General features: G+C 45.5%; 1 protein-coding gene across 1 annotated transcript in view; it reads left to right on the forward strand.

Moving 5' to 3' along the window:
* The first annotated feature begins 2,951 nt into the window (after window positions 1-2,951).
* bru3 (bruno 3) overlaps window positions 2,952-20,705 on the forward strand; it is a 537,074-nt gene continuing 519,320 nt past the window's right edge. The window contains exon 1 of the mRNA XM_069134114.1: window positions 2,952-4,048. The gene's annotated coding sequence lies outside the window, so the exon portion shown is untranslated. The remainder of the gene's footprint in view (window positions 4,049-20,705) is intronic.

The following is a 20,705-nucleotide window of genomic DNA, read 5'->3' on the forward strand; positions in this document are numbered from 1 at the left end:
GATATTAATTATCATAATAATGGTAGAGTAGAATTCTCTTCGCGGATTCATTCAACGATGAATAGCCCGTGAACTCAGGTCGATTCAAATAACTTTTCGCTTCTTTTTACCCTTATTTTTTTCCTTTACTCGCTCTTTCCCTTTCAAAACTGTCGTTTTAAATGGCTACTCTTGTAATAATTTTATTGCGCACATTTCGCCGAGCCTCTGTTGGGTGATAATTTCTTGATGGTTTCATAGCCTTACCCGGTGATTACTTCTCTTTTTCCATTGTAACTAGAACTTCAATTTTCTTTCTTTTATTCTGGCTCAGAAATTTTCTGCGAACATTCAGGCGCTGATCAAAAGATTTGAGAGTGTTGGGTTCGCCGGAATTAATCAAGGGTGCAGATTCAAGTATTTTGTTTCTTCTACGACATCTCTTTTGGAAAATGTGCTAACAATCTCGGAATCTTTAAAACAGAATCAAACAGTTGTTAGGTATTATGCAACGCTTACGGCTAACAAACTTTAGGCGAAAGAGACATAAAAGATGCGTGAAGAGATATCAGGGCATGCACGTTTATTCATTTATTATATCTTTGAAACTTTATAAAATCATGTTATTTTCCCGGGTTTGGAAAAACAAATTTTCGACAAGGCTCGTTGGAAAAAAGGTTAAGCTGTGTAATCGATCATAAAAAAAATACAAAATTTGCGACGTAACGTAAGCGATTTTTGAGCAATTTTTATCGCTCATGTTTACTGTTCGTTGAATTTTTCATGACATAATAGGGGGCCATTTAATCATACTGAATAATGGCTGAGAATGCCTCTGAGAATTCTTAACACGTGAGATGGTCCATAAACCGTTCTGCCAATTAAGTATACGATCTTCGAGAGGTTGAAGTTCAGCGTAGTCAGGTGGAAGGAGTGTCTAAGCCCATGCATAATACAGGCGTACGTGTCAGAGTGAACCTGTCTACGTAACTCGGATCGCTTTGGCCAGGTCAGGAAGTTCCAGGGTTTCAAGAGGTTCAGAAGCGGCATCGCCGATAAGGCCCTGCTAGATTATCATCGTTAACGAGTATGGAAATTGACGGGTCTATTTATTCATGGCACAGGTAGCCGCCGCGAGTAGGCTATGAAGACATCGGCCCGGCTCAGGTGCGATTTGTGAATGAATTAAAGGAAATTGCACCGATGAGGTAATCGCAGACTGGCAGGAAGGGCGGCAGTGTCACGGAGAGTCTCTGCAAATCACTAAAACGTCGTGACTCGATGGGTCGGGGATGAGCTTTCGGCTGCTGCTGCTGATGATGCTGGTCTGCCATCCTCGCGACACACTAACAAATGGCTGGGTCCTATATCGGCGTGGCTAAATCACCGGTTGCACGATTGAACGCTCGGCGTTAGGCTGACGTTAACAATTGACAGCTCGACGCGATCGATCAGCCCCTTTCACCCCCAGGAGACGTCGTATGTCCGGATGACGTAAGCGAGCGCGAAGACTGGAATGCATGACCGCGGCATGATACGGTGAGCGGAATCGATGATCCGATTCGCTGACGAAAAAGTCACGGTGATACTTTTATGCCCAAGTCGTTCCCCGTCTGTTATAGCTGAATTGGGTTCGAGGGGGTCCCACGATTTTCAAGTTAGCGATTGAGAGCGGCAGTAGGACCGGGCGAACGACACAAACACCTCCTTTCACCGACGCGAAGGGCGGAGGTGATGGTGCGGGGGTGGCGGCGTCGGCTGCGGGGCCGGAGGTGGGGGTGGGGCTGGGGAGTCGTTCTCGCTTGGGAATGAGAGGATGCACGAGAGACTGCTCCAGACCGTGGAGGAGAGTGGCGAGGGGGAGACGCGGGGGAGGTGCTGCCTTGGGGTTCATTATTCAGGGCTATTGATTTCCATCCGACTCCTACCACGCCACTAGCACCGGCACCAGCAACCGGAGAGAGATTGACGGCGGCGAGGTCTCTCCCCGCTTCCTCTCTTCTTCCCCCTTTCGTCATCCACCGCATCAACCCGCATACCACTGGACCCCGGGGTACGCGCACTTATCCGGGGCATGCATGTACCTACCCGTGTTTACAACCACGCGATTTCAGGCCGTGGTCGTCGCACCCATCCGCACATTCCATCCCTCCGATCGGGGGGAGCTGGAGGAAATGCAGCCGAGGTCGAAGAGGATTTCTCGACGCAAGAAAAGCCTCGGGGATGAAGATTAGCCGGCTCTGAGGGGGCGAAGATTTGACCGTGGAAAACACGCTTCACCTTGCTTCGGCTCGATAATTCCAAACGAGCCGAAATGCGCCACACGACGCGTTGTTCGACGGGACGAAATTCAATTTCGTCAGGGAAACGACGGGAGGGAAAAAGGCAAAGGGAGAGGGATGAGGGGTCCGAAAGGGACGATGGAAGCCTCGAGTCGAGGAAGACGGAGGCCGCGGCTGACAAATTCGCAACTTTGGAATACCCGCACTGTCAAATAAATGCGGTTTTCACTTCGACAACTGCAATGTGGCGTCAGTATAACACTATCTGATGTTGAATTTCGGTATCGACTACTAAACTTAGTCTGTCGTCGTCTGATTTTGGTCAATTTTGACAGGACACGCGTTCATACGTACACTGCACCCCGAGATTCGAAGAGCGTGGGTCCATCCGATCCGGTTCAACAGCAGAAAAGGACAAGGGTGTCTGCGAATAAAAGGGATTTTCTGGACTCGGCATGTGCCGGTAAGAGGAAAGGGCCCTCCATCCAAGGTGTTGTACGCAGACCGTTAATATGGGAGTGTAAGTACTATCCTAGGTCTGTAGGTACCGCGCGCGGACGACGGTTCAGCGGTTCGTTGGTTCCGAGGGCGCGTATCGAAGTGAGGACGATAAGCGCCGGCGCGAACAGCCGCGTGGTGGGCTCGTGACGTCAGCTATCCTCAGTGTGCGGAGAACGACCGCAGTGTTCACCAATCTCCGTGTCGTCCGACCTTGCAGTTGTTCTTAGGCGTTCTCGGGTGTTTTTCGAACCTGGGGGAGTTCGCCCTTCCGGTAAATAACTATCCCAATCAACGGCCAATCGGCGTGTGAGCAAGACTGACGGAGGAATTGAGAGGATCAAATTCGAGTATAATCAACCGCAGCTGTAGGGGGTGATTGTGTTTTAGCGAGAACGAGAAACTTCACCAGTGAGAAGCCACGCGGTCGACAGACCTGAATCGGTTTCGGACTCGCACCGACCCTTGATACCAAGGTTATCGTTATAAGTGGCCGAGCGACGATATCACCAAGAAGCGAGGACAATTTTTTCTCACGGTACCTCTCTGATCTCTGCTCGGAGGATCGACGCTGAATACCTGCAAAAGCGAAAGCTCAGACTGCGAGAAGCATACCGATTGAGTTGTACCGGTTTCGTTGACGCACAATGGAGAGATTAACGCCAGGTATCAAGTTGACAGCGGAATTGTTAGTGTGTAAAAAGTATAAGTTGTAGTTGCCTTAAAAAAATAACAAAATTGAAAAGCAAACACCGTATACACAGTTAGCATTAAATAGAAGCAGTACGAAACTTTTCTTCTAAAAAAAATCTCGACGGGTTCAATTTTGTACGAAAATAATTATTCGAGTATAACGGTGTACGACGTGAGCGAGGAGTTGTTAAACGTTAATAATTTCTTATCTTCGAAGTTGTAAACGACGGGTGATGGTTGTCGAAAGTTGGTTTAAAATTTGGTAATAAGAAATTTTGAAATAAAGTGGTAACCTTACGTGTAATTAATAACGTGATACCTGCGTGCCAAGTAATTAGGATTATAAATTATACGAGCGTCGACACAGACGCCTAACTGTAAAGAAACAAAAAAATATGAGAATAGTAGAGTCTCGACGACGACCCAATAATATCGTCAGAAAGTGAGAGTGAGATTAGCGTCCGTCCACCGATAGAGCTCCAAAGGAATTCTTCGAGGGTTCGAAAGATCCGCAGACACGCGGACTAACTCAGGCAGCGTGGAGCGCTCAGGGAGTGCGTGGCCGCGCGCCGCGGAACTTTGCTTCTATCAGCCAGGTTTGCCCCTACCTTTCATCATCTACCGTTTACCATTACCATCGACCATTAACGATCCCATGCCCGACCTCCGGCGCTGCCTGCCTCAAATTATATTTCGAGCCAGTCGATGGTATAGCTAGAGTCCCAGAGGATGTTGCTTGGTACGGTTAAATTGGGCTGGTGCGATGAACGGATACGAAACTTACACCGGCCTAAACTTCTTCCAAATATCTTCACTCCTGAATAATTCCGTTTTCATTTGCGGTTCGCGGCGAGTGCGGAGTTTCCCCGGATCGACCATGTACCTTGCTGCCACGTTACTTTCAAATATGTGGGTTACAAGTGCCAAGGTGAAAGTGTTCGCCGAGAGCTGCGTGAGCCACCCTCACTCCTCCCTCCCTCCGACACTTTAAAGCTTACTTACAAATCGCACTGCGTATATTATACGTGCGTGTATACACTCTGGTTTGTTAGTAGATTTCCGCGCGTACCCACAGGCGTCCGCTTTTTGCACCGAAGCGTTGCCACCAATTTCATTCAGGTTGGTTTTCAGCCCGCGCGCAGATCTTCCATCGTCACGCACACGTCGTTCGAGACGAGGGCCTCGCGAGGAAACTTTACGTATACGTAGTTTCACGTCGTTCCATCTAAATGCTCGGCGAGGTCGAAGTTTCGTAATTGCCAGAGGGGACGAGTTTTTACGGGAATTGAAACGCTTAAGGTCCTGCGGCATTCGACCGAGAGAAGGAGGATCGCCGCTCCGCGCCAGAACGAGGGTGCCGGAGGATCATTCTCCGGAGTGACTCGAGGTTTGCTTTTGGCAGACCTTCTAAGAGTTGTGTTTCTCCGTATTTGTAATCGAAGCAGGGAGCAGCCTGACCCGAATCCTCAAGCACGTTGTCGGCCCGACACGGCACGTATAGTGACCGCCCCACCGACGCAACGCCAGGCGGTGCCAGGACCATCCCCGAGTTTTCGTCCTTTCCATCCTTTCATTCACCCTCGATTGACGCGTCGCACCGTTGTTCTTTCGGCATTGTACCTTTCCTAAGCTCCTCATCGACCAGCTTGCGGTGATAATTCCTACCGCGGGAAATCGGAAGACAAAAGGAACGGAAGCTTGATAAGTCGTTACAGTCCTTACAACGACCTGCGAGCTGGTCGATCACGCGCATACGCATCGTGGTTATGTATGGCAAAACGATTAGCGGACGGTTGAATTGGCTTGAAAGAAATTTATGCCAAAAGTTGGATAGCGAAGATCGTACCGTTCGATATCGGCCGCACGCTGATTCCGGACCGTCGGACCGGGGGAGGCGGCCGCTCGACTCACCGGGGAATAAAACCTGATTTAGGACTGCGGTCCTGGAATTCTCCGGGGGACCGGCCACTGCACACTCTCGTTTGCCGTCGTGGCGTCCGAGCCAAGCCATCCTCTTCCTCCCACTGTCCAGGTCCCCCGACGCCAACAAGTGCGACTCTTTACCAACAGCGTGTTGGAAATGCGAGTAGAATACTAATGCCAAAGGCGGCATGACACCGATGCTTGTAGCCGACGGTTAACCGTGTTCCTATTCGTTTTCGGTACCAGCAATCGTCCCACTAACGCAACCCTTACATGTCGTCGGAAAACTTCTTTGGGCCACCGTTGCGTAATTGAATTATTCTTTTTTCTTTCTCTGAAAAGTACCGCACGTCTCGTATTAAAGCGATGTGTCTACGGTGGAATGACAGATATGACTTTTGCTATCAACTTTCATATGCTTTTTACGAGTTACGTTGAAAGATTTTTCTTTTCGACGAACTTGAACATTACGAATTTATAATGCGTGTAATGTAACAAATATTCTTTAGCCACGATTCTGACAGACTTTCGAAATGGTGAAATTTTAACGAAGTAGATCTTTCTATGACGCGTCGCGTATTTCCAACAAGTGCCCAAGATCTGCTGGCTCCGTTGCCGTTGACACTATCTCAAACATTGCGCGATGAAATGTATGCAACGATTTGCTATCGCCACGCCCATAAACGTAGATCATGGCCAACAATGGTCCACCGGTAAGCGTATTGAGATTTTATACTTCAATTGCTGACTAGCTGCTCGCGGAAAAGCGTTACTCAAACAGCAACAGTCACGGAGCTGGAAGCATGGAAGTAGACAAAAAATAAAAAGCGTCGAAGAGGGACGCGCAGATATACACGGATACGTGAAGTCCTGTGCTTGGCATCGAGTCGTGGTCCACTTATCATGCATATACCAGTTTTGTACTTGATACGAAACCACTGCATCCCAGATGGAACGGTACGGATATTCGTGAAGAGAACGAGCACGAGGAGAGTGCTTGTGCACATCTACAGAATACGTAGATGCGTATACAACAAAGGGAAGAGGAGAGGCTGGGAAGTGATGACAATGGAAAATAAACGTAGCGATGATGCTACGAGTTTGAAACAATTAACATAACAAAGCGAGGGGTTGAGGAAGTAAGAGAAAGCGAAGTACAGTGGGAAGCTGCACGCGATACGGGGAAGGGAAGGGACGCCGGCAGCCAAGAGAACGATGAAGGGTACGTCGCTGAGAGAACTAGAGATGCGGATAACGGGGTTGGATTAGAGGGAGAAGCCCGCTCCTCGAGAGATCTTGGCATCGCTTCTACGTTGCAACGGCCTATTCTTCCGACTTGCGGGATTTCTAAACATTTTGTCTCGCTACGTCATAAGTCATACAGAAAAATCATAAAATCGTCGAAAGTTTCGACGGTACATACATATGCGACAAATCGCCATTCCATTGCTTGCTTTACCCCACCCCGATCCCTTCCCTCATCCCGCTTCGCATCCCGCCTCGTTACCCTTTCCACCCTTTTCACTTGCGCTGCCTTTTTTAATCTCCGGACCGCCCGAGGGCGAGCTTCAACTACCGCAAGTACCTGTACCTACTGCAGAAATTTTCAAAAAATACTTCCACTCAGCGTTCAAACGGTCTCTGTAAGAGGATCGCATTCATTCGTAAATAGACAGTTTCCGCGGTTTTATCTCCGGGTGAAATTACGTTCTTTCCGATCGACTGAGCCGATCGAGTTCACCGAGAATACGTGAAGGAGAGAAAGATAGGGTCAGAGATAATGGATCGTCGTATTTCGGGGTAATTTATACACCGTCCAACATTGGCCTATCATTAGTAAAATTCGGACACGGGCAAAGGGCAAAAAGTCTAAATTAAAGGTTGAAAATGTCGAGGGTAAGAAATTTTTCGTAGGGGTAGGTTTTGAGCGCCCTTTCCGCGCACGGTCAAAGGTAACGATTACGGTGCAGGAATTAACGCGCCCCGGGGAGTACGTGAAGAGTGATGAGGTACCGAGTTTCTGCGTAATTTCCGTTGCCAAGGCTGCACTGCACTCCGCGCGTAACGTGATTTGCGTCGTGACGCAAGGCTCTGCGCTACCGAAACAGGATTTGATTGGCGGCAGACGAATGCGCTCGTTTGAAACAGGTTTTCAAAGACATTAGGACGATACAGCGATTTGTCGGGATTAATTGTCTCGATCGCAATGCGTAGAAACGGAGCAACCGTGTTTAATGGACATTTTCACGTTATGACAACAGTTTTCACGCAGTGAATTATGAAACGAGAGAAAAGTTTGAAAAATATGGAATGCGCAATTGAGGCTATAACTTTTTTTTTTCCTTGCTTGTATAGTTAGAATTGGAGATTGCTCTTTCAAACTTCGTGCAGAGGTACAGGAAATATATTTCTTTTTAGCGGTAACTGCCATGAAGTTCGATGCACATCTTTTCTCTAGTTCAAGCAGAAAACTTTGTTGCCAGTACTTTCGATGTACCTTAATATTTTCTAGTCTATTGGAGACATTTCTCACAACGGTGGTATTACGTTTTTAAAATCAAGCAGGAAACTCCCCCGATTCAAGTGCTCAATCCACGTTCAAATCTCAGCCCGCGGTTTCGAAGCTACGTAGGTGCGCGCGATATACGCATTGAATAAAGTAGCCAATTTGTGTGCGCTGCACCGTGAAAGTATTTTCCTACCACGTTTGCTTTTTAAACTTTTACAATACATCACTTGCCTTGAAACTCGGGGCTATATCCAACTCTATCCATTTATGAACGCGTCAAATTGTTTATCCACTCGTTTATTCATCCACTGTTCTTTTACCGGGTACAAAAATCCCGTAATGAATGAACGGGAGTTTGCCTTTTAATCGTTACCACGTATTCAAAATAAAATGTACGTATCGTGCTAGTTGCGGTAGAACGGTATCTCATTGCGTAATCTAATATCTTCCGTCCATCGGATACGACATTTATTTGTCTCATGAGATGTAGAAATCGAACTATGATCATTGCGATATATCGTGCCGAGTGGTTAATTACTGTACAAGAACTCTGGACAAGCTGTGCTTATACCCGTGACTATGCGATCAATAATTCCTTGAAATTTCAACTAATTGCGAAGGTCGCTTCTCTGGCTGATTCGCAGACTGTGAGAGACGTCACGTTTTCTTTTAACCCTAAGTTGAGACTTACAGTTTTTTTTATATTCTCGATGTCTTATCTGGTTCATTTGTTGAAAATTTAAAAAACTCCTTCGGCGAGATACGTACTTGAGATAAACTATTTACACACTACTTCTTTCTATCTTTCGTTCACGTATATACGAATATAGTAATAACGTGATAGAGGAGGGTGAAAAATCAATCGGGCCATGAATACCTTATCGAGGCACCGTCTGAATTTTTTAGAAACAGCCATCTTTCGGGATAAGACGAACCGCGGGTGTTGTATCTTTTTGAAAACTGTTTCTACAGTTTTCAGATTTTTGCTGCTTCATTTATGTGTGTCGTTATACAGTAGCTGATGACCTCAGATTATCAAGAATATCTTCCGTTGTCGAGAAAAAGCAGTGATAAAGCTTCGTGATGAAGGTATCAGTCACACGACCGAAAAAATGGTGGGTAAATAATTGCAGCTAGCATTCCGAGTTGGAGGTTCAAAGTTGGCTGGAGCTTGCGTGTTCAGGCAGCCACTTTCATTGCCAACACGCCGCAAAAATTAACAGTTAAACAATGGAATCCCGTTATATAGCCATTACTCGCAAGCCGAGGTAGAAATAATTAGGAAGTGAGGCCCTGCGCCTCACTTTTTCAACCCCTTCACCCCCCACTTCACCCTTGCCCTCGTCCCAGACCCAGTGAACATGAAAGGAACGGTTGTGCTTTCCCAGCACTCCATATACTCATACTTCCTCACACTTTGCGCATGGTAACACGGAGGAAGGCTTTCCACTGTTACGGCCAGCCTCTGCTAGTTGCTAGATGCTGCTAGTTTCGCGCTGGTTCTACCAGTGGATACATACACTGTCAGAGACTGACTCTTTATGGTCTTCTAATTAGAACCACTTTGTCGAGTGAGGACGGTAAAGCGGGAGAGGATAGGAAAGGTTAGAGAAGAAATGTTTCAAAAAGTTTTTTAACTCGTTTGTACGGGTATATTCACTTAGACCCGTCAAACACTCGTGAAACGGAACCAACTGCAGGAGTCTCTATGTTCATTGTTTCATTTGAAACCATACTAAATCATCTTGTGTTCGCTATTGTGGCTGTATTTTCAGTTTTGAATTCGCGAATGTGGGTTTGATAGCGTGATAAGTAGTTTTTTGCGACTCGTAGAGTTTCAACGAACTATTTCCTAATGCATCACTTCGCAGTTGGTATTAATGTTAAGTGAAATCTGGTTACGGGTGTTAGGACTGGTAAGAGATTTGTGTACAGTAACTTTTCACCGTTTTAACAGAAAAAAATCCTCTCTATACTGATTAGAAATGAATTTGCTCCACTGAAAATATCATTTATCGTAAGCACCACGGCCAGCTATGGAAACCATAGTTTTATCGGTGTTTGAGTACACGTCCCGTGCAAGGAGAGAAGGTGGGGTGAAAATCAATAATCACCACTGACAGTTGACAGATGTGCCCATTAGTATCCACCGTCGCGATACGAGGACCAAATTTTTGTTTGGCTTAACTCGAAATAATACGCGGACAGCTTGGTCCTCGTGTTTGGCTAATCAGCGGCTGATTACACGTGTACCACGCCACTATGATGGCGGGGCGGAAAGGGTAGCAGACGATGCGTAGGGACCAGGGGGGGGGGGGGGGCGATGATAAAGCCCATGGATCGCCGAGCCAGAATACCAGGGTGGCCTCATGGCCACAGCCTGCCTAGCGTCCCTAATCCGGTGGTCGGTGGTGGCTAGCCAGCCACTCTTCAGCTATTCAAAATCAATAGATAATTCAGCCGGCCTTCGTATATTTATAGACTGCACTCGTGTAACATTCCGAGCAAGCAGTTAAGCCGTGCTTGAGACGTTCGTCGCAGGATCGCACTTCGAAGTGTTTCTAAGTAGGCCCTTCATGATCAGAGGCTGAAGAGTTTGATAACGGCGACCTTCGACTTGGTTACTTCATCCGCGCTGTCAATTTAAGGTAGAATGAATTTAGAACGAGGTATTTTCTCCTCGCGCCCTGGGGAGCTTTGCTAATCCAGCTGCAAACTCCCACCGAATGGCGCAAGCACCCGTTCACAGATCCTCGGGAAATACAATTATGACTCTGTATATGCTTTAACGTAGGAACTTGGATCCTTTTGTGAATACGGGTATATGTTCAGGCAGTTCGTTGATTCTGTAACAAACGTAAGCCTGCTCCTTTGTACGCATTTCATCAAGTTGTTCTAGGTTCAACCAATCTCTTGTGGTTCACCGACGATAATATCCTCCTCATCAGCAGCTTCCTCATCATCAAATAGACATTTCAACTTTTTCATTACCTATCGAAGAGTTTCATAACTGCAATTGATATGTCGGGCCAGTTCAATACTGTTCGAAGATTAATAATGAATGACGATTTTCCTCGTCACGATTTCCGGGGCTCCAACATTGTGTGCTTGAAGTTAAAGCCGTATCAGCAAGGCTATCACTTCAGATTCTTTGTGGGGATCCTATCCGGAAGTAACTAAAGGTGAGATTATTATATCAACTTATCTGAAGTTGACTCTCTAATTTCAGTCGGACCGAAATTTTTAGTTAACTCAGACTTCTCTATTCAATTATGACATCAATTTGCAATCTCTTGCCACGACATGTCTTATAAAATATGGCAGTAAATGTGCGATGTTACATCCAATTACTTTCACGTCTTTCCTCTAGTATTTTATGACAAAATGTGTACATACCGTCGATGGTACAGGCTCATGAGGAGGGTAAATGAAAACTCGTTTTACGAAAACTATCAAAAATTATACCGCTGAGAAACCGGCTCCTTGGTAAGCATAAAAGAGGCGCTGCGCGCAAGCTTTGCATTTCTCGGTCAACACCCTTGGTGTAAATTACATGCTATTGAGCATACAAAACCAATAGAGGGGGCTTTTTTTTAGTGCAGTAATAAAAATGAATCCACCAGCATTTCACACGGCCAAAAAGCATTAATTTGTAATTCCAACTCTTTTTTTTTAAATCTGCTCGTGGCGTTTGGTCGGGTTGACGAAGAAAGACCGGTAATGACCGTTGCGTGTAGTAATAACACCGCTGATGTTGGTCTGCGTCGGCACAAGACTGAAGAGAGTCAACGGCCTGCGCAATCCAGCGGCGACTGACCAGGGATCGATGGTCAGTCCAAAACTCCGCAGCCTTGTGCCATCAGCACTTATCTTCAACGACAACGACTATCGTCGCGATATGGCTGAGATAGAGGTTTTACGTATACCTCAGTATTTTGATAGCATGTCGTAAAATTGTTGGGTCATCTGCGCGACCTGAGAACTAGGGAATAGAGGGAGAAAAATCTCCGACAGCGATCCGGTAATATTTATTGAATCGAGCCGAAGGATGAGTCCAGATTTTCTGTTTATATTTTTTGCCAATGCAGTTCAAATTGCAGTTGAAGAATTCGTGAAAGTTACTCAAGGTGAATTTCAAATTCAGAATATATCAGCCGCAGCTATCGTTTAGTAACGCTTCGATGTCATTGGAAGTGTTCTATGGTTTCGAAATATACGAAAACTCCCCTCGGCCACTTTTTCTCTTCCAAGATTTATGCGTAACAAAATATTCCGTATATTGTTCGCGAGACGTGGCAAGAAGTTTCAGATTCAGCAACGTAAGGAGCAGCTGGCATATAGGGACGAAAAGAGAAAAAGGGAGAAAAAATACACATAAATAACAACAAAACATAAATAAAAATAAATGTGGGTTGTATAAAAGTTAACCGCCTCTTTTCACATCACGTGTGTAACATTGTATACGTTATACATACATTCTCCTAGTGTTCTATTGATTTTGAAACAACGTTGAAGGAGGGTATTTCTCAAATCAGACAGCCCAACATCGCATTGGACGGATAAGAAAACCACCCTCAATCAACTTTGAATAAAAATTTTCATGCGTTCCATTTTTACCTTTTGAGATATGGAACACTAAAAAGTAAACGATTATCCTCTAGCTTTTGTGACACACACATTTCCAAATAAGTGACTGACAGACATTGTTTGCATTGGAAGGATCGCAACGGTGGCTGGTCAACAGTAATTCGTAATATCGTTAACCAGTCGGCAGCGATTTCCTGCATCTGACGTTTTATTCCCTGGTTATTTTCTCTCTCTGGCCTAGAATGTATATATATATATAATATATAATAATAATATATATATATACATATAGGTATAATATACATAAGACTCATAATTCCCTCTTTGTCTTATAAATAAAAGTTCTCTCTCTCTCCTAAGCGTTATTTTATTTCCCCTATTGTTTCCACTGTTCTCGCCCTCAGAGCCTAGTAGGCCTCCAAACCATCCCGCTTTCCCCGGTCCTCCTTTTCACCCCTTCTCTATCTCATTTTCCAGAAACGCGTCTACACTGACACGCACACTGCTCCATTCCTGAGCTTACGTCGCCCGCACTAACACAGAACCACGGGGGGCGGATGCTCGCATATACTGTACTCTCCGGTCCATTCGCTTCCGTATTATTTTGCCCAGTGGTCCCTTTGTTCCGGTTATTTTCTTTTTTTACCTTTCCTTTTCTCTGCGCTCCTTTTTTTTATACTCTTCCCCCCGCCTATTGAACTGCAAGCGAGATAATACGCCCTATAAACTCTTGTCGGCGCGACACCTTTGGCGCGAATCCCTCTTTGTCTTAGTCGGATTATTTATTTCTCATCGCTAGCAGAGCGACCGCACGTGACTGCGCTGTTCTTCGGAATTACACACGAATTGGGAAGGTTCAACAGCGAATAAATGACCAGCCACTGTACCGACTCCCATATTTCACGCCGGGAGATTATCTCGGGGTCCACGTATTCGCCGATAATTTAAAACGCCCCGTCCGACTCTACGGGAATTCCGACTGATCGTGAGAAGGAGGCGGGCGGGTAGGATAATATTGTGCCGAGCTGACATCTTCGGTGTTATCCTACCCACCCGTTACCCTATACCGCTACCAGCTTCTGCACTCCGCTGGTCGAGGGTAAGCAACGTCGATAGTCAGCGGAGATCCTGCGGTCACCCTTCGCAGCAAAGCCCAAAGGCTTTCCCACCCCCTGCCTCCCGGTCCTCTTTGCGCTACCGATCCGTGAGCTGACCCGCCCTCGTCCTCGTCCTCGCCCTCGACCCACCCCCTTCTGTGCCCTTTCCTAGTTCAACCGTACCATTCCCAGGCGTTCTATTAGACTTTGCACTTTACCACTGCGATAGGTCAGCTACTGCGCGCTACGAGAGCTCTCGAACGAATGTGCAGCCCGGTTTTTAGGGTAGAAATGTTCCATTCACTTCCATTGTCCGAGGTGTGATCGAGCCGCAATTCCGTCTTTCGGTTTAGCGGTTTTTTAAGAGGGCTCGAAGGCCTGGGGCTGGTGAAAGAAACATTTTTGGAGTGAAATGTTAGATGTTGGAGCGGTGAAGTGTGCAACGTCGATGAGTTGCATCGTCTTCCTCATCGAGTAACGCCAAAAATTTATTTGGGGTATAAAATTCATTCGTACTTTGACTCCGCTAGCTTATCATTCTGACTCTTTCAATTTGTCGTAATATTTATACCTGTTGTATCAGAAGATGATATCAAAATTTCACTCCCCTTTTTCCTTGCAGTATTTTACTGTCGCTTCGAATCAATTTACAATGTCATTTCTGGTCGACGTAACGCGAGGCGTCGTGAGCGAAAACTCAATCTTTCATATTTGACGACGCTTTACCACGAGTCTTCAGACCTTGACTTATTCTTCGCAAAACTAACGTGCAGCAAGAAATTGTGATCAGAATCAATATAGGATTGAAAATACCCTTGGAAAAATGTCATTACTACTGAAAAATGATCGATAACACCATTTCTGTGCGATGTGTCACGAATCAAGAATTTGGGTATTTTATCATAGGAACGAAATGAACTCGGGCTAAAAGAAGATTGACAAAGCGTTTGCAGTATTCGTAGTACTTGATGCAGAATGGACTATACACAAGTACTTACAAACATCGTGTGTCACAACACACTGCGTTATCTGCATCGCGCATCTCTGGGTAATTCCTTAAGCTCACGAAACGTCATCTCCAGACTGGTAGACAGGCTTCCTTGGCACAAATTTGCTAGACTCGTCGTTATCTCCGGTATAATGTTTGCTCGTCAGCGAGGCGATGCGGCAATGGTTGCCTGTCGGAGAATGTTCAATTCAATGAATTACCAGTGATCGTTGAAATTCCGAGGTCATCACGGAGTCAAGCACCGCAGTAATCCTTGAAGACTTTTCCCAAAGATTCCAAAAATGATTAGAGGTCCGCTCAGGATTTCCGTCTTCCTTTCGCCTTTCTTTGTCACCGCTACGGGCCATCAGGCTACCTTTTCACCGACCAAGGCTCGCCTTCTATTCTCGGTTCCCGGCTTTTTCTCCTCTCCTCAATTCCCGCCACCCCTTCTCCTCCTTTTCCTCGCTACCTCGTATATATTTTAATGCTACTCCCTACCTATCTCCGAGAATGCAGTCAAAACTGTTATTACGGTTTTAATTAAACGAAAATTATATCATTTCTCATACATCCTTGATGCGGGCAGGCGAAAAGCCTAGCGTTGCTCCATGGCTGCAGGGTATAGGTATACATACGTACAGGAGAAACATTGCGGGCGCCACAATTGCACTGTGGCGACTGTTTTAAACGTTTCGCATTGAAGACGGTTCAAACGACGTAAGCCCTTGGTGCTTCCGCTAGTTACATTTTGATAGTAGTCGGTTTTTCTGCAGGCATTTTCCCCCGACACTTTACGTGCTTGCACTTATCCATACACGAGAAACTTTTGTCGTGTGTAAATTTTTCAGTTCAGATATCTGGCTAATCCTTAGCCTGAAGCAGCCACGACTCCGAGACGTTGGTCATTCACCTTTTTCGACGCGCTGCCATATTTCATGAAAAGGTACACGGAGGAGTGACACGTTCCTTCGTACCGGATTTCAGTTTCTAAAGCCTTCCTGAATGTGTGGAGCAATATCTGAGCTACCTGATGATGGCGCCTTGAACGCTCACGGCTTCTAGTGGGCTCTTTAGCCGCTTCACCCCTTTCAGTAAAGCCAGGGCTATGAGCAAGGTGCGCACATCAAAAGCAATTTATGCAATTATATGCATCGCACGCCTTCAATGCACCTTAATCAAATAAGCCAAGCGTTCAATGCCGGCAGACAGTCGTGTTGATGCTACCCGATGTATTTCAAAAATGCAACAGTCCATTGAAATAGGACAACGAGAACACACGGGGGGCACAGAAAGGATATTCTTCCTTGGAGGAAAATAACGATCTCGAGCATTTATTGTAGAAGGGATCCTGTTTAGTGGCCATAATATGAAGGAGATACTCACACTTTATACGTACAAGATACCCAGGAGGGGAATTCGGCATTCAGAGGGAACCTTCATCCTTGTACAATATTGATTTATTTATTTTCTCATCTTCTCCGATCATTCAAAGTCCCTCGATTCGAGGTGTATCGTCTATTCAACCAGCTATTTTCGCTTATACGTGCTCGAAATCGCGTTACCGGCGCAGTAGGCTCGCTACTGAATTACCAAGTTGAAGATTGGCATTCTGGAAACGTTCGATTCCCGTATACTCGGTACGTCTACTAGAAAAGTCTGAGCCGTTCGACAGGGACGGCGCAGGGTACATCAGGGATCCCTGCCTCACTTTGAGCCAGAGAAACTTTGCAATTTCTGAGGCGCGCTTCGTCGTCACAGTTGCCTGTACACGGCCGGTGGCGACTAGCTTTTTTCCGAGAGGGAGGATCTCTCCTATGCCTTACCTGAAAGCGCTGCTTCTCCACGTAACAAATAGCTTCGACGTTCGATCGATTAATTCCCTCTGAAGGCTTCTCGTCATTGAGGTTTCAGGAATCTGGAGAGGGTTTTATTTAATCCTTCTCTTTCCTCCCCTGGATTATTTCGAGGAACGGCAACGCACCCAGCCGCTGCGTTTGGAGCTTCCGCTTCGATGAAGAATCACTCGCGCGTTTTTCTCCCGGTCTGTGGTGCTCCTCGGCCTATGTACTCTAATTCCGGAAGAAAACGGAAGGCTATGTAAAGCAGACAGAGACGAGGCTGAGATCGTATGCGCATTGGTTCGAATCAGAGAAGAATCTGTAGCGAGATGGGAACGAACGGGAATAAAAGGAGAGGAAGGGAAGAAAGGCAAGGAAAGGAAAGGATCATGTTGCGCGTAAGATTGGGAGTGTGCTGCTGCTGCTGCTGCTGTTTCTGCTTCTGCCACTGCTATAGCTAGGGTAGAGTAGGCCGTTCCTGTATTGATCAAGATGCGGGATGGAGTCTCCATCCGCTTGTAGTTTCTCTTTCCAAAAGAGAGAGCTTTAACTTCCAGTCTTAGCGCAACCACCAGGAGAGTGGAAGTCCTACGATTCGTCGAATGGCAACTTTTCATGGTTTTAGTCATTTTCAGCTTTGTTTCGATACAACAAACAGCGTGTGTCACACATCTGCAAGATCGTTACAAGCTCGTCATCATATACGATGAAACACCTGAGACACGGTAGAGGTGAAATTAATAAATGTCAGGATCTTCCGCGCTTTACGCTTTACTGATAATGAGAGTGAGAGAGATTATACTCGTCAACTACAAAGTGAGCATCGATACAGCATTAATTTTCTTGTCTTGGTTTCGCTTGTTTCATACTTAAAATGCAATTCATTCGAGTTTTCGCTATTGTTTTTTTTTATCACAATGCGAACACTCAATTCAACTCGTTTAACGTACATCTGCAACTAGATTAGCTAATTAGGGGACATCAATCCATGAACCTTGTCTGAAATAGTCAATTCACGAGAGAGCGACGAACGAAATATAAGATACTATATTCTTGTTCAAATATGATTATATATATTTTATACCACGCTCTTGTGAGGGGGGGGGGGTACGTTTCACGAGGCAGACCATTAACTTGAAACCCGTTTAATTGCCGACTCGCTATTAAATTCTGACAAGCGAAGTTCCTCACATCTTCCCATATTCACGTCCGCATAATTGTAAAATATGCGCTCTTGGTTAGGGACATACATATATACATTTTATATACGTATATATACATAATATATATTTCGCAGGGCAGATTTTCAGGGGAGAAACGAGAGGTGGAGTAGGATATATAGTCAAAGATTCAGAGAGGGTGGTTTGCGCGGTATAAGGGGGAGGAGCGAAAGATGGTGGAAAAGAGGCTGGGTACAGGGAGAGGATCACCTACCGAGGCTGGAGACCATTTTACGCTCAGCTGCTCTGTCGTATCTCATTTTTCCATGAGCTTCGTCGCTCGTTCGTCGCTTTCCTCGTTTCACGTCCGCTCCTTTAGCCGAGAAATTCCGTGTACCTACCCTCTATATTCGCTTTGCAGGCGTCAAGAACCACACTACAGGTTCAACGCAGTTACTTGAATTCGTATATCGGCGAAGATTTCCCACCGCATGATCGTTATTTGACTTTTACTTTCGTAAAGGATTTCCTATGAATAAATCTGTGTAATGGAGACGCCAAGAGTGCTGAAAACTTGACTTCAAAATTCGTATAACGTCCGAACAGTGAGTAGAACTTCACGCTTTTGCGGATTCGTTAGAAACGAAATCACTGCCGTGTTACAACGGCTACTTCAAAAACGGTCTCCTCGTGAAATTATCGCAACAGAGCTAACTCGCGGGTTCAATCAAACAGCCGCAATGGCGGGAATAGAGTCATTCGGATTTATCAACTTATTCGTGCGTTGGTCGTTGAAGAGGGTGCGTAGTGGGTGGTATATTTATTCGATGCATTACGTATTCGGGTAAATGACACGTGACTTGATTTACTTCGTCTGTCAGCGGAACGAAATGGGAATGGACAGATATATCTGCGCTGTCTATACGAGTGATTCCCAAATTCCGGAAATTTGAGTCGCTACCAGAATTCAGCTGCTATATTATTTCATGTACGAACGTGTTTCTTTCCATCTTCACAAAATCGTGTGCTCTCTGCTGTCCCAAGACAAGACTGATTTATTCAAACTTGTTTCATTCCAACGCGTCCCCGGCCGACGTATTTAAGAACGTGCAGCCTCGGAGGAAAGACAGAGACGTACGAGAATTGAATATATTTCGAATGTCAATTTTCGCAAACCAGTGACAGGGATACGTGCACGGCCAGTAAGTCGATAGCGTAAAACTTCAAGTACGTGACAGGTTAATACTTTCGTTACGATACCAGAGAAATTTTGATCTGTCGAAATCTTGTTTGTGATAATCAATGCCTGCAATGGACAGCACCTAATTGATTGCCAAATCAACTTTCAATTATCACTGAAATGCTAATTAGAGCAGTGAATTGGTTCAATTAACCCTGACCAATACTAGAACACAAACCCCACAGCTATTTTCCATGTCATTATGCAAATTTCAAACGCTTTTAATCGATATGCATCGACTCGTTCGTGTCCATCCTTCGACTTTACGTCAGCTTCGTTTCACCCTTTTCATCCCTTCGCACTCCTTGCGTATCCTTTTCAAGATCAGCTCGGAATTCCTCTCGCCCTCTTTGCCGTAGCCTGCACGTTTGACTTTTCGCCACCCCAGCGTTTAATTGATGCGCTATTTATCGAACTACGCACGCCTCGAGTCTTGGCTGCCTCGTTATTCATTCAAGCACTTTTCCGTACGCAGGCCTTGAAAGAAACCGCATCATTTAAACGAGCCTACCGCCGCTCACACGTACACACAGGTGCACCCTCGCTTCTACCGGGTAACGAGGTATACGCAGGCCGGGACACCAAGCCACCCTGCATACTTAAAGGAATCAATACTGCGTACTAAAGTGGCCGAGTTTAGTGTGAAATATATCGCTTACCTCGTGTGAATACCGCAGTTCACTTTATTTCACTGCAATGATACAGGAAAAGGGTGTGTCTAAAAAACACTGACAAAGATAAAAGAAAAAACAGTCGCCACAGCTGCCCGTTCGGGAAAATGAAAAGTTCAACGAGTTATTGCAGCCACACTCAATGTTAATTGAGTTCCGTTTTGGAGTCAATTCGGAAAATAGAAATATGGTGGTGCGTTTAATTTTTGTTTTGAATTTCAGTTCCGATTACTATAGAATTCAGAATACAAGTACTCGTAAGTTTGCCGGTTGAGGAACAAACTTGAGTGTGAACAGCCAATCAATATTGAGGCGAGAAATGTGCCAGTACAACTGTACAATGTGCATTCTCTGTATTCTCAAGTGTTTCGTCATTGTTCGGCACATGGTGTACCGTATATCTATACGATATTTGGCGCGATGATAGCGAGGCAGATCGAAATCGTCGATACATTCGAGGTAAAATACACAGAGCGAAGGGGATAGAGAGAAAGGGCGGTGGAGGGGGAGGTGGAGGGGGAGGAGGAACATGGGCGAAATGAAGATAGAGGTGAGCTTGGCGACTGTTGCTCGCCAAGACCAAACCAGAGGCCAAAGATAGTAAGATAGAAGCTCCTTGAGTGGAGTGCCAAGCTCCTCGCGGCCTAAGTAAATGCACTCCAGCTGTTTCTCCGGTTTAGTTTAGTCTTTATACGATCCGGTTGGCAAAGTACGAACCGTTCCAGATTCCAAAAATCATCGCGAATAATCAACTGATTGTGAGCATGCGGAAAGAGGGCAGCTTCCATTTTCGCATGTTACGGGTTCCAGATATTCAGTTAGTTGAATATTGCATCGGACCTGAAAAATTCAGATTGGAATACCGGCAACAGTGCAAAGTTCGAGACAATTGAAACAACCTCCGGATTCGTGGTACACGCTGTCAGATTATTTCAATAAATATTGACTAAATGTAATTTTCAAAATGATCGGAATTCCCCTGTGTTACGTTAATACTGTACGATAAATTCCCGTTTCATTACTCATCGATTCGATACACTCTGCTCACCGTGCATTATGAAAGAAAGAACAAGAATTATAGAGGAGTAAAAACATTTTAAGCAATTCCATTTATTTCGCTTTACTCGTTGTGGCTAAGTCAATCATCGTACGACGTTTAATAGCTTCTTCGTTAATAGATGATCAGTACCTTCAAGTGCATTATAATTAATTATCCACGGATCGCATAGATAACTGC

The sequence above is a fragment of the Neodiprion pinetum genome, chromosome 3 (genome assembly GCF_021155775.2).
Source record: "Neodiprion pinetum isolate iyNeoPine1 chromosome 3, iyNeoPine1.2, whole genome shotgun sequence".
NCBI lineage: Eukaryota > Metazoa > Arthropoda > Insecta > Hymenoptera > Diprionidae > Neodiprion > Neodiprion pinetum.